Source organism: Mustela nivalis (genome assembly GCF_964662115.1).
Source record: "Mustela nivalis genome assembly, chromosome: 6".
Lineage (NCBI taxonomy): Eukaryota > Metazoa > Chordata > Mammalia > Carnivora > Mustelidae > Mustela > Mustela nivalis.
This window is the reverse complement of record NC_139025.1, coordinates 68569477-68584574: the sequence shown is the minus strand read 5'-3', so window position 1 is coordinate 68584574 and position 15098 is coordinate 68569477. Positions and strand designations below refer to the sequence as shown.

The 15098-nt window shown below is 34.0% G+C and overlaps 1 long non-coding RNA gene across 17 annotated transcripts in view; it reads right to left on the bottom strand.

The window, feature by feature from the left end:
• The window catches only part of LOC309866446, a 297614-nt gene that overhangs the window by 93403 nt on the left and 189113 nt on the right, over positions 1-15098 (bottom strand). The window contains exon 1 of one of the 17 annotated variants that reach the window (XR_014312687.1): positions 11012-11095. The exons of the other annotated variants lie outside the window; for them this stretch is intronic. This is a non-coding gene — a long non-coding RNA (uncharacterized lncRNA). Of the gene's footprint in view, positions 1-11011; positions 11096-15098 lie in introns of those variants that run through there. 17 annotated transcript variants of the gene reach the window in all.

Sequence of the window (15098 nt, the reverse complement as noted above, 5' to 3'; positions counted from 1 at the left end):
AGACAAAGTCATAGACAAAATATGTTTGATTTCATTCAGTTTTGAAATACAGACAAATAATTACAGTGATAAAGCTTTGGAAATGATATTCCATAGAATCGAATCTGGAAAATACAGGTAAAATGAAAAAAGGATAAAAACTGACACCAAAAAGAGAAAGAATGAAATAACATGGAGTTTTCATTACTTTGCAGATAGCTTATATAATTAACATCACCACACTGTAAGGTAAGTACTAGTATTATCCTAAACACATATGTGAGGGACATAAAGTACAGAGATATTAAATCACATGTTTCAGCTTGTAAATTTGAGACACAGTATAAATCAGACAAAGCTCAAGGAAAAGAAAGGAGAAGGAAGCCACACTGACCATCACATCTTTCCTGGACAGACAGGTGATATAGGCAACACATATCCATGTTCCTCATAAACCACAGTGGGATAGTATTGGTGTAGTTACATTTTCTCCTCTTCTCAATTCTACTAACTTCCCTTTTCTCTCATTCCTTTTTATTATCATGCCATTTTTTGTTTCTTATTTCAATTATACCATGAACTCTAAAAATTCTTTTACACATCAAAGCATTAGAATGTTTCTTCTGTTTTCTAAACTAAATCATCTTTCAAAATGGTCTCTTCTTTTGCTATTGGTGTTGGCTTTTCTGTTTTTTGCTTTTGATTTTTAGCATAGCATGTTCCTCTTCCGTTTTAAAGAGATTCCATATTGTAGCTTTTCTTTCAGGTCGTCTTTGACTTAACACTATTTTGCCTGAACATGACTGATATCTCCATGAGGCACATTCATGTAGATTATGAAGTATATGGTGCTTCATAACTCATACAGCAAGTGAGCCCTGCATTTGGTCTTCCCATTTTAATAAGAGCTATATAAAAGTATTTTTCCTCATCCCAACAGGCTGGTTTACTTAACTTTAGGGGTTCTTACCTAATATTTTGAACTATAAAATGGCCTTTTGCAATGTCATTTAGGGTTTAAGTGTACTGGGGAAAAAACTGGAGTAATGAACAATCATCATCTATAGTTTCTACATCTGTTACCTTTCATTTATCAAGTCTTTTGCCTTGGTAGATCTATTGTTGGTAGAAAAGAGATGCCTCCCTTCCAGCACTCACACCTGCTCACCTGCTTCTTTGCAAGTTTACCCTTTCTCACACAATGCCAAGAGTAAACCCTTTCAAGAGGTTAAGCCATTGTGAACATTTGTGTCAAACTTACTTTCTGCCATAGATTCTTGCATTTATTCCTCTATTCAGTCTACTTTGTCTAGCACTTATAAAGATGGTTGTAGGAATTTTCTATCTTTCCAGCTTGCCTAAGCAGGCTTTTACTTCTCCTTCTCCTATACAGACTTTCCATTCAAATTAAAAAAAAAAAAATACATCAATTAAAACAAAAATTGAGGGACCACTGTGCCTTCTTTTCAGCCCTGTCTCCCTTGCTTTGAAGTTCATCACAATGTAAAACATTTGCACATTTAAAGGTACTATTATTTACTTTTTCCTGTAAATACAATTTCCATCTTTGTACTTCTCCTTATATTAATCCCTCAGATGATGAAGCCTTTCCTTCTTTTCTCTACAGTAAAATCCTTCTTGCTCATTCATACTCAAATCAAATAACATTTTCTCTAAGAACACTCTACTGATTTCCCAATGTAGAATCAAGTAATTCTCTTTTCTCCTAAATACTTAAAATCATCCCTTAACACTGACAATTAGTATAGTACATATCATATCCTGCTGTATCTTACAGTTCCTTTAAGTTACAATCTGGTGGCCAACAGCGTGTGATCCCCTTGAGGAGAGATTATGTCCCTTTTTTTATTTTAATTTACCACAACATTAAGTATATTGATTTGTTCATTGGTTAAATAATGATTCTTTTTATAGACAGCAAATAAATAAATCAATATAACCAATACTTCTTTTTTACTTAACTGAATAAATGAGTCAATATAAAAATTCAGTTTCGGGCGCCTGGGTGACTCAGTGGGTTGGGCCGCTGCCTTCGGCTCAGGTCATGATCTCAGGGTCCTGGGATCGAGTCCCACATCGGGCTCTCTGCTCAGCGGGGAGCCTGCTTCCCTCTCTCTCTCTCTCTGCCTGCCTCTCTGCCTACCTGTGATCTCTCTCTGTCAAATAAATAAATAAAATCTTTAAAAAAAAATTCAGTTTCATGGATATAATTGGAAATAGTGCTAGTCTCTACATTTGAAAACAATGTAAACCAATCTAAATTTAGATTGTTAAAACAAAACAAGTTCTAAATAAATAGATGAAAATAGATTAAAAATAGATTAAGTAGTTTAAAAAACATTTCCTGGTCCTCTTTAACTGAAAGCATAATTTAGGACCCCTATTTTTTGGAATCATCCTTAGTAATTGTCTACAAAATGAACTGAATCTTGGCACCATGTAATAGTTATTCTTGAACAATGCGATCTTTTACTTTTCATGAGAAAAAAATTGAAAACAAGTCATGCATTATGGAGAATTATGAATCACAAAGCTAATTCACATTTGAATGGCCCACTAGGATTTATGAGATGTCCACTAGCTAACATATAATTAAGTAAACTAATTCTAGGAATATATCCTAAATAAACAGTTTAAGATGTAGACAAAAATTGATATGTAAGACTGTTCCTTGAAATATCACTATGGCAAAAAGTGAAAATAATAGGCCAAATATCTTCTATTGCACCTCCAATTTGTTCTCCATCCTTCCTGACCCTGCTTTGACTTGGGATACTGACCTGTAAGGATTATATCAAAAGGCTCCCTTTGCCCTCTAGCTTCAGGTTAGGTTCAGGCTCTAAGAATCCTTGGCAGGAGATAGAAAGAATAGAGGAGTGAAATGTCATAATATTTATTTTGCTGATTCCTCCCCTATGAGGTCTCCTTACCTTAGCTGGGTATGTCTCTATACAGAAAGGCATTGTTCTTGAGGCAGCCCACTCTACAGCTCCCTTTTCTTGCCAGGTTTACTAATCTTTTCTCTTCTAGCCCCAGTTCCAGATATATTGCTTATAATTTCCTTGTGCTCCTTCCTTTTTATTATAACATTCCTTGAGTTGTTCTTGGTTGTTTACCATCTGGTCCCTATAGAGACTCTGGCTCAGACAAAATGTAAAAACTCTGAGAGTCAGGTCATGCTTTCTTATGTTCCTGTTCTCCTATCTTTGTGACCACAGAGACAAGTGTCAAATGGATTCTCCAGCAGCTTGGATCCCTGACTAACTGGAAGGAGGAGGCCCTCCTTGTCCTGTTAGGACATGTAATATTCAATAAAAGCAATCTTTTATAAACCACTGATATTTGGGGTGTTTCTTATGATTGTATAATAGCCAAGTCTATCATGATTAATAAATATTCCACTGACAAGGCAATGTTCTAAGTGTTGTGAATAAAACAAAAACAAACCAAAGTTCCTGCCCTTAGGGAGTTTATATTCTACTAAGTGAGAAAGATAATTAAAAAATAGAGAATATGCTATCGATTTTTGAGTAATAAGTATGATGATGAAAAATAAGAGTAGAGGTAGTTTGCATAGGTTACTATTTGTATTAGTTTCCTAATGATACTGTACAAAGTACCATACACTTAGTTGCTGAAACAACAAAAATTCATACTCTCACAGTTCTAGAAGCTATTAGTCCAAGATCAAGGTATTGGCAGCATAGTGCACCCTCTGAAAGCTATAGGGGAAATTCCTTCTTGCCTGTTACTAGTTTCTGGTGGCAGTCATCAGTCTTGGCACCAGTTCCTTGGCTTATATTTGCATTATTCCAATTTCTGCTTTTTTGTCAGGTGGCATTCTCCCTGTGCTTCTGTACCCTCTTCTTATAAGGATACTGCTCTACTTCTATATGACCTCATGTTGATCACATCTATATTGACCCTATTTCTAAAAAATTTATATTATGCAGTACTAGAGGTTAATACCTCAATATATTTTTGGGGGAACACACTATTAGGGCTGATATTCCTAAATACAATAATGTAATAGTAACTATTAAAATAAATATTCAAATAAAGCACATTCTACATTTGATATGTAACTATATGATAATTTGTAATTTCTAAAGACCTCATTGCTATCACATAATATTTACAATAAGCCACTGTTCTTCATGTTCTTTATAAATATTTTTTTGGTTGTTAAAACCACAATGTCCTCACCAAACTTTTGTATGTGGAGAAGTGACCTGAGAACTTTCACTAACATCTAAACTTCTAACAAGTTGAAAACATAGAAAATAATTCAACTTGTCCTAAGAATGTTTTATTTTTATTTCTTTGGACTGAGTATCACTGTGATTGACAGGGTGATGTGTTTAACTATGAAAAAGATCCATATTTCTTATTGTGACATTCATCACTGGGTAATTTTACTTTTATTGTGTCAATTGTGTTTTGCTTGCAAACAAAAATTCCCTGAATATTACAGTATATAAATGTTAATACACTCTTAAGGATTAATAATTTCTTATTACTTTATAATATAGAGATATATAGAGAAATATAGAGAAATAAGTATAAGAATTTCAATGGACTTCTCATCATAAGCCATGGAAGCAGTAAGAGAGTGGGGTGAAATATTTAAAGTGTTTAAAGTAGGGGCACCTCAGTGGCTCAGTTCGTTGAGCAACTGACTCTTGATTTTGGGTCATGTCATGATCTCAGGGTCATGAAATGGAGCCCCACGTGGGGTTCTGCACTCAGCACAGAATCTGCTTGAGATTCTTCTCTCCTTTTGCCCCCCCCGACTCTCATTCACAATAAATAAAATCTTTAAAAATAAGTTTAAAAATAAAGTGTTTAAAGTAAACAAAAAAAGCAAACCATAGCTATATTCAGTGAAATTATCCTTCAGTATTGAGGAATAAATAAAGACCTCACACAAAAACTGAGACGTTTAATGGCCAGTAAACCTGCTTAAGAAATGTTAAAAGTTCTTCAGGGAGAAGAAAAATTATATAGGTCTGAAACTGGATATGCATAAAGAAAGGAAGACTATCATAGAAGCAATAAATGAAGGTGGAATAAAATCTTTTCTTATTCTTAATTGATTTAGCATATAACATTTTGCTTAAAGTAACAATAATAATGTATTCGGTCATTACAGCATGTAAATAGATGAAATAAATAGCAACAATGTCATGAAGAATGGGAAAGAGGAATTGGGAATACAATGTTATAAAGTATTAATATTATGTATGGTGTGATACTTGTGTCATTTGATTTATTTGAAGTGTTATTTGAAGGTTGACTGAGATTATTAGTTAAAACTGTATATTATAAACCCTAGGGTGCCACTAATTTTTTTTTAAGTATATTAGCATTCTAAGGGAAGGAGATACAGTGAAATCATGTAAAATGTCAGTTGAAACCAGACGAGGCAGAAGAAACAGGGGAAGGGACAGAAATAATGATATTAATAGAGAACAGCTACAAACATGGCAGATCTCAATCTGAATTCATCAATAGTCACTTTAAATATACATGGTCAAAATATACCAACTGAAAGATATTTTCAGAACAAATAAAAATATAAGACCCAACATCTAGTTGACAGGTTTCCCTTTATTTATTTAATAAACCTAAACATCATTTCAAGTCTAATTCCAAAATTTAAAATAAAATCTCATGTTGATGAATGTACTTTGTCTTATATAGTTCAGTGGTATATATACAACTGATCTTTCACATTTAAAAGCACAAAATATATGTGACACAGTAGTCTATCTTGTGACTATCTGATGGGAGCTTACTTTAAATAGTCTCTTCCCTACTAAAATTTCATAACATTCATGGATTGAAAAAAAATGTAAACATATTCATATTAAGGTAAAAATAAAATTTATCCCTAAAAATTTCTACATATCTAATTTTTACTTACTATTCTATAACAAATTCTAAAGAGAATAACTATTAGAAAAATCACATAAACTTTAAGAAACTCTGAGCCTTTAAAATATGAAATTCTATATTTTTGTTTATACTTCCTTTTACAGGAACTGCACATTATTTTTATATTTTTTTCTTCATGTTTAGCAGTGACCCATGGTTTCTGTATCAAGTGAGGTAATTTATTTATTTAACAAGGCATTTATTCAACAAAGTTTGAGTGACCGCAGTGCACATATAGAAAACTGGTCAACTGGCCCCTTTCTGCTTTTTAAATTTTTATTATTAAGTAAATACTGTTAACATATGAAGAATGACCAAAAGTAATGTGACAGAAGGAATATGAGGGATAGTTTATTGAAGAGAGATAAGTTGGAAAATATGGAATTAGTTAATGTGCAACTAGTAATTTTGAAACCTACTTATTATTCTATGCTCAATCATGGGTGAATTTTATGAGGATGAAGTAGTCTTCTGTGCCAGAAATGATGGTGTAGAAATAAAAGAAATGTTTTGTGTTTCTAAGTAGTAATGATAAGGAATAGATAGATCTCTTCTTTATAGTTAAAAAAAAAAATAGCTAATAGCACCCTAAATCTACAGGCACACCAGTGTGTGTCTGATTCACACTTTTACAAAGCATTCACATCATTGTCTCCTAGATATGATGATTATTGAACCAATGGAATATTATGTGATGGAAATAAGAAAAGAGACCCTTAGTCATAGGCCATAAGATGAAACACATAGGTGACAAGTATAGAACTTGGCCCTGAAGTCAGCTGGAATGCCCAAGTCTCCCAGTTGATATTTGACTTTGTTGGTGTTTTTATGAAGAACATCAGCTGATTTCAGTACTAGAAACCATTTTTTTAGGAAAAGCATGCTTCAGTACATGTCATCTCTATGCAAGTTTCTTTACTGACCTCCTTTCGAGCAATAGAACTTTCTGGGAGAGAAGGATGCTTTTATTGCAGATCCATGGAATGATCTACAGCTTATAGTTGTCATTGGTCTCTCACAGAATGCAGATTAATACCCGGGTAGAAAATAAACCAAAAGTTTAAAGAAGTAGCTGAAAGTTTATTTTTTCCTCAATTTTGACAAACTTATGTAAAAATTGATACAATAACCATGACATCTGGAAAAAATAGGTAATTGGAAAGAACATTTGACAAGCCTTAAATAGTATTATGGATTTTTTTTTTTAACTTACTTAGAAATAAAAGCCAAACACATCACCCGTAGTAACCACATATGAACTAATTACACTGAAATCCTACATTGACCCACATAGTTAACAGAGAATGAAGAGTCGGAAGTTCATGCCAGAAACAGAAAGACCATTCTTTCTATTGAATTTCTTGGTCATATAATAATCTGAATTTCAATCAACTTGGGATCCTAGGATGGGGCTATCATTCAATGGAGAATATTAAAACTAGTTTTCTCATTTTTGCAGTGATTTTATACACAAGAAACATCATTTATATGAAATTTTTTCTACATATGAAAATAAATTTTGCTTGTGAAATCTGCATTATTTTACATTTTGCTAAGTATATTTGACCACTTGACAAAGACAGAACGAAAGCCATATTTTGATTTGTCTACTGTCTTCATAGATTCTTAAGATTGAGATAGGATTCAGGATAAAACATAAAGCACTTAGTGAATTTAAATGTTGTATTCTAAAAAAGGCCAGCTTGATTTGATCTTGCCCTTTGCTGTTATAATGCTTTAGAGTAGCAAATTAAAGTTTCCATTGCTATAAAAGATAAGTAATTATTGCCCAAAAAATCTGTCATTTTTCTCAACGGTTGCAACAACCTTTAATTAGCAGTACAAGAAAAGCAAGTTATTTCCCACAAGTGAAGACATTATGTATCTTGGGAGTTTTATACATTTTGAATAACAAATAAGTGTAATTCAGTGAGTATTTTGATTCAAAGAAATAAAAATAAACAAAGATTTTAAACTACACTTCTGATAAAGGTATGCTACCAAAATATTAGCAATTTGACTTGAAATATATTTTTGTCTCATTATATAATAAAAATTGAACATCTCCAATGCAAAAGATAAATTGAATTTGTTGGGAGGAATATTTGAAGGCATTATATTATTTCTCTCCTTCTCGAGTATCTATTCCTTCCTTTCTTGTAAGTAGGAATTGATTAACTTTGTGTAAAAATACAAACACTTACTTTTAAATGGTATCTGGAAAAATTATACTTGAATATATATATTGTATTGTTCTTCAGCAGGGTTTAAGATACTTCAGGTATATAAACATATATTCTAAGTTATAGGGAAAAGATATTGTTGAATCACTATATTGTACACCTGAAATTAATATAATACTGTATGTTAATTTACATATTTATTGTTTTAAAGATCCTATTTGTTTACTTATTAGAAAGAGAGAGAAAGAGAGCACAAATAGGGGGAGTAGCAATCAGAAAGAGAAGCAGGTTCCCTGCCAAGCAAGGACACCAGCGGGAAACTCGATCCCAGGACCCCTGATTATGACCTGAGCTGAAGGCAGATGCTTAATCAACTGAGCCACCCAGGCATCCCACTGTATATTAACTTAAACACACACACACACACACACACACACACACACACACACACACAGATTTTCCAGTAACATTAAGACCTATATAAATCTGGATAATTTGTAGGTCAGGATTCTAATAAGTGTTAAGTGAAAAATTACTTATTTGTGTCCATTGCATGCTTGAATCTATCCAATAAATACAGTTCTATTTCTTTTAATGGTTTCCAACTAAGAATAGTTAGGGAACAAAATTATTGCTTCTATGTAGGAAATAATATATGAACAATATAAATTATACAACTTTTTTTTTCATGAAGTAACGTTTTTTTGAGCAACAACTGTGCTAGGTGCTGCAAGAATAAGGAAATGAAACAAGTGTGGATTTTACTCTTTGGGAAAGGATAATGAAAAAACAAAAAGCAAAAAAAAAAAAAGGTAGAATCAAATAAAGCATGAAGAATATACATGCAAAAACTGAAAAATATTTCTTTGGGGAAGTGATAAATCTTTGATGAAGTTGCACTTAATTTGGACTTAGGGTGAAAGAAATCCTTTTAACTTGAAAGGCATAAAATAATCTGAAGTATAGAAGGAACATAAAATGAGTAACTACTTCAGGAAATAGTCATTCATTCACTCATTCATCGAGAAGGGGGAAAAAAGAATTCTCTTATGACTGGAGCATGAAAGGAAAAATAATAGTAAGCACTAGAAAAGGATAGGATGAAACAAGTGGGTAGAGAGTCTTAAATTCCTTCCTGAATGAATGTGCTATAATTTGAAGGCAAGTTAGGGCCAGTTCAATTTATTCTAGGCCTCATTGGAATAGTCCGGAAACCCCACGAGATAAAATGAGCACAGAAAACAAATTAATATGAATGCAGGCCAATTTACACCAGATCTCTTATCTCAGACCATTGTACTTCCAAGCCGTAATACAAGGAGTAGAACAATTAAAATACTACTGATAATGCTTTATTAAGTACATTGATTCAATCATTGTCTATCCAAGAAGTAATCGGCTTGCTTAGAGTGCAGAATGTTTCTACAGCAGGTGATCTCAAATCCTGGTCTGTATAACTCAAATTCTTCCTTCACAATCAAAGCACCTAAATTGTACCCCAGGCTCCCCCCGATGGGACACAAATTACTGTTTATCTATTTGATTATGCTCTTTGGAATAGAGCATCCAACGTGAGAATCAAAACCAGGCTAAAGAGAATCTGGTACAAAAGTTTGATTTTAATTGTAAGGATGGAAAGCTTTTTTTAGCAGTAAAATCCAAGTGAAATATTTTATGGTCTTGTACATGAGGGAAACGTTTCTATGAAAATGGGTCCAACCACATGGAGGATAGATAGCAAAATAAGCTGAATTCTGATTACTTCTTTTGGACCCTGACAAAACCTTTACCTGAATCCAGATCATCCCTGGGCTTTGTTATATACGTCAATTATTTTTCTCATTTATGTTAATTGCCACCAAAAGAGTCTTTTCTTTTTTTCTGAAAATGTCTTTTATTTTCACTTTTTCAAAGTGTTTATACTGAGGTATAAAGTGATTCACAAAACACTGCACATATTTAATGAATAGAGTTTGATGAGTTTGGGTATATGCATATACTCATGATACCATGATCAAAATAATAAACCTATCCATCACTTCCAAAAATTCCTTATGTCTCTTTGGATTTTTTTGCGCTAAGAATACTTTACATGGGACCTAACTCTTTAACAAAATTTGAAGTATACAATGCAGTATTAACTACAGGCATTATGTTGTACAGCACAGATCTTACTCATCTTGTATAACAGTAACTTGATACCTGTTGCATAACTTCTCATTTCTCCCTCTCCCCATCACCTGGCAACCACCTTTCTATTCTCTGCTTCTATAAGTTTGACTGTTTTAGACCTCATATACATGGAATCATCAAGTATTTGTACTTGTGTGACTGGTTTATTTCATTTAGCATGTCTTCTAGGTCCATTTGCAAATGGTGGGATTTTCAACTGTTTTAGAAGCTGGAAAGGGATAGATGGTCATTTAGGTACAGGCCTCAGAAGAATACTCAGAATGTGAAGAATCACTTCTAAGAGAATGGTAATAAGATTATCCAGTGGCAGGATGGATGAAGAAAACATATTTGAAGAAGTTCCATATTTCATGAACAGGTAGAGAAAGAGAAACCAAACAGCTAGCTAGTGGAGGGGCTGTAATTAGAAGGAAAAGGAAAACAAATTTCTCTAAAATTTATATATGATGGTTATTTTTTATCTTTTCAGTCTCCTTATTCATATTTAACAGACTTGAAACTAGCTTAATCTCTGATCTTTCCTAGTTGAAACTATGATTTTCCAAATAGAAATGGGGAACTATATTCTACTGAAGAATAGTTATCTTCAGTCTTTTAAAATGGATGTGTTTTTCTGAACTTTTGAAACAATTTTGTAAGATCAAAGAGCCAAATAAAACAAAATGTCAGCATATATGAGTTTAAACATTCAGACTTACCAGAGAGTCAAGGATGAGCATCAGTTTCTGGCACCAGGTGTTGTTCTAAAAGAGAACTTTATTTGTTATTTTCCTATTTCCTAGAGGCACCACCAGTAATTCACTTCATTTATTATGTCCTCCTAGCAGGACAGAATCTCTCAGAGTGAAAGAACCATTGAGGGCTGAGGAAACTGAAATAGTTTAAGTACAGAGATAAAAGCATCTTCATAATCACAATTCATTGGTTAGGTATGCCATCTTAAATTATGTCTTGGAAAATAGGCAGGGATCTTACTTTCTATATAGGAAGGCCTAACCTAATCACATGATTTTTTTTTTAAACATATAATGTATTATTTGCTATTTGCTCCAGGAGTACAGGTCTGTTAATCATCAGGCTTACATATTTCATAGCAATCAACATAGCACATAACCTCCCAAATGTCCATAACCCAACCACCCTATTCCTACCCCCAACCGTTCAGCAACCCTCAGTTTGTTTCATGAGATTAAGAGTTTCTTGTGGTTTGTCTCCCTCCTAGTCCCATCCTGTTTCATTTTTTCCTTCCCTACCTTCCACAACACCCCCGCCATGCCTTTCAAATTCCTCATATCAGAGAGATCATGTGATAATTGTCTTTCTCTGATTAACTTATTTCCCTCAGCATAATACCCTCTACTTCCATCCAGGTTGTAGCAAATGGCAAGATTTCATATCTTTTGATGGCTACATAGTATTCTGTTGTATATATATACACCTTCTTTATCCATTCATCTGTTGATGGTTGTCTAGGTTCTTTCCATAGTTTGGCCATTGTGGACATTGCTGCTAAAAACTTTTGGGTGCACGTGCCCCTTCGGATCACAAGATTTGTATCTTTAGAGTAAATACCCAGTAGTGCAATTGCTGAGATATAGGATATCTCTATTTTCAACTTTTTTGAGGAACCTCCAGTCTGTTTTCCACAGTGGCTGCACCAGCTTGCATTCCCACCAACACTGTAAGAGGGTTCCCCTTTCTCCACATCCTTGCCAACATCTGTCATTTCCTGCTTAATTTTAGCCATTCTGACTGGTGTGAGGTGGTATCTCACTATAGTTTTGATTTGTATTTCCCTGATGTCAAGTGATGTGGAGCACTTTTTCATCTGTCTGTTGGCCATCTGGAGTCTTCTTTGCAGAAATGTCTGTTCATGTCCTTTGCCCATTTCGTGATTGGATTATTTGTTCTTTGGGTGTTGAGTTGGTAAGTTCTTTATAGGTTTTATAGTTCTTTATAGATACTATCCCTTTATCTAATATGTCATTTGAAAATATCTTCTCCCATTCTGTCAGTTGTCTTTGGTTTTGTTGACTATTTCCATTAGTGTGCAAAAGCTTTTGATCTTGATGAAATCCCAATAGTTTGTTTTTGCCTTTGCTTCCCTTGTCTTTGGTGGTATTTAGGAAGAAGTTGCTGCGACTGAGGTCAAAGAGGTTGCTGCCTGTGTTCTCCTCAAGGATTTTGATGGATTCTTCTCTCACATTGAGGTCTTTCCACCATTTTGAGTCTATGTTTGTGTGTGGTGTAAGGAAATGGTCCAGTTTCATGTTTCTTCATGTGGCTATCCAATTTTCTCAACACCATTTGTTGAAGAGATTGTCTTTTTTCCATTAGACATTCTTTCCTATTTTGTTGAAGATTAGTTGACACAGAGTTGAGGTTCCCTTTCTGGGCTCTTTATTCTGTTCCATTGATCTATGTGTCTGTTTTGTGCAAGAACCATATTGTCTTGATGATTACAGCTTTGTAATAGAGCTTAAAGTCCAGAGTTGTGATGCCACCAACTTTGGTTTTCTTTTTCAACATTCCTCTGGCTATTTGGGGTCTTATCTGGTTCTATATAAATTTTAGAATTATTTGTTCCATTTCTTTGAAAAAAAAATGATGGTATTTTGATAGGGATTACGTTAAATGTGTAGATTGCTTTAGGTAGCATAGACATTTCACAATATTTGTTCTTCCAATCCATGAGCATGGAATGTTTTTCTTTTTCTCTGTGTCTTCCTCAATTTCTTTCATGAGTAGTTTATAGTTTTCTGAGTACAGATTCTTTGCCCCTTTGTTAGGTTTATTCCTAGATATTTTATGGTTTTGAGTGCAACTGTAAATGGGATCAACTCCTTAATTTTTCTTTCTTCTGTCTTGCTGTTGGTGTATAGAAATGCAACTGATTTCCTTGCATTAATTTTATATCCTGACACTTTAGCTGAATTCCTGTATGAGTTCTAGTGGTTTTGGAATGGGGTATTTTGGGTTTTCCACATAAATCATCATATCATCTGCAGAGAGTGGGAGTTTGACTTCTTCTTTTCTGATTCAGATGCCTTTTATTTCTTTTTATTGTCTGATCACTGAGGCTAGGATTCTAGTACTATAATGAATAACAGTGGTGATAGTGGACAGCCCTGCTGTGTTCCTGACCTTACAGGGAAAGCTCTCAGTTTTTCCCCATTGACAAAAATATTCACTGTGGGTTTTTCATAGGTGGCTTTGATGATACTGAGGTAGGTACCCTTAATCCCTACACTTTGAAGAGTTTTGATTAAGAAAGGATGGTGTACTTTGTCAAATGCTTTTTTTAGCATCTATTAAGAGTATCGTATAGTTCTTGTTCTTTTTTTTAATTAAAGTAGTGTATTGCTTTGATTGATTTGCCGATGTTGAACTAAACTTGCAGCCTAGGATTGAATCCCTCTTGGTCCTGGTGAATAATCCTTTGAATGTGCTGTTGGATCCTATTGGCTAGTATTTTAGTGAGAATTTTTGCATCTGTGTTCATCAAGGATATTTGTCTGTTGTTCTATTTTTTGCTGGAGTCTTTGGTTTTGGGATCTAGGTAATGCTGGCCTCATGAGTTTGGAAGTTTTCCTTCCATTTCTATTTTTTGGAACCATTTCAGGAGAACAGGTATTAATTCTTCTTTAAGTGTTTGGTAGAATTCCCCTGGGAAACTGTCTGGCCCTGGGCTCTTGTTTGTTGGGAGATTTTTGATGATTGCTTCAATCTCCTTACTGGTTATGGGTCTTTTCAGGTTTTCTACTTCTTCCTGGTTCAGTTTTGGTAGTTTATATGCCTCTAGGGATACATCCATTTCTTCCAGGTTGTCAAATTTGCAGGCGTATAGTTGTTCATAATATGGTCTTCTAATTTTTTGTATTTCTTCTGTGTTGGTTGTGATCTCCCCTCTTTCATTCATGATTTTATTTATTTGGTTCCTTTCTCTTTCCTCTTTGATAAGTCTGGCCAGGGATGTGTCAATGTTACTAATTCTTTCAAAGAACCAGCTCTTGGTTTTGTTGATTTGTTCTACTGTTCTTTTTGTTTCTATTTCATTGATTTCTGCTCTGATCTTTATGATTTCTCTTCTCCTGCTAGGCTTTCTTTGCTTTTCTTTCTCTGGCTCCTTTAGGTGTAGGGTTACGTTGTGTACCAGAGACCTTGTTTCTTGAGAAAGGCTTGTATTGCTATATACTTTCCTCTCAGGACTGCCTTTGCTGTCACAGATTTTGAACAGTCGTGTTTTCATTATCATTTGTTTCCATGAATTTTTTCAATTCTTCTTTAATTTCCTGGTTGACCCTATTCATTCTTTAGTAGGATGCTCTTTAGCCTCTATATATTTGAGTTCTTTCCAACTTTCCTCTTGTGGTTGAGTTCTAGTTTCAAAGCATTTTGGTCTGAAAATATGCAGGGAATGATCCCATTGTTTTGGTACTGGTTGAGACCTGATCTGTGACCCAGGATGTGATCTATTCTGGAGAATGTTCCATGCACACTAGAGAAGATGTTATTCTATTGCTTTGAGATGGAATATTCTGAATATATCTGTGATGTCCATCTGGTCCAGTGTGTCATTTAAAGCCATTTTTTCCTTGTTGACCTTTTGCTTAGATGATCTGTCCATCTAAGTGAGGGGAGTGTTAAAGTCCCCTAATCTTATTGTATTATTGTCTATGTGTTTCTTTGATTTCATTATTAATTAGTTTATATAGTTGGCTGCTCCCATGTTAGGGGCATAGATATTTAAAATTGTTAGATCTTCTTGTTGGATAGACCCTTTAA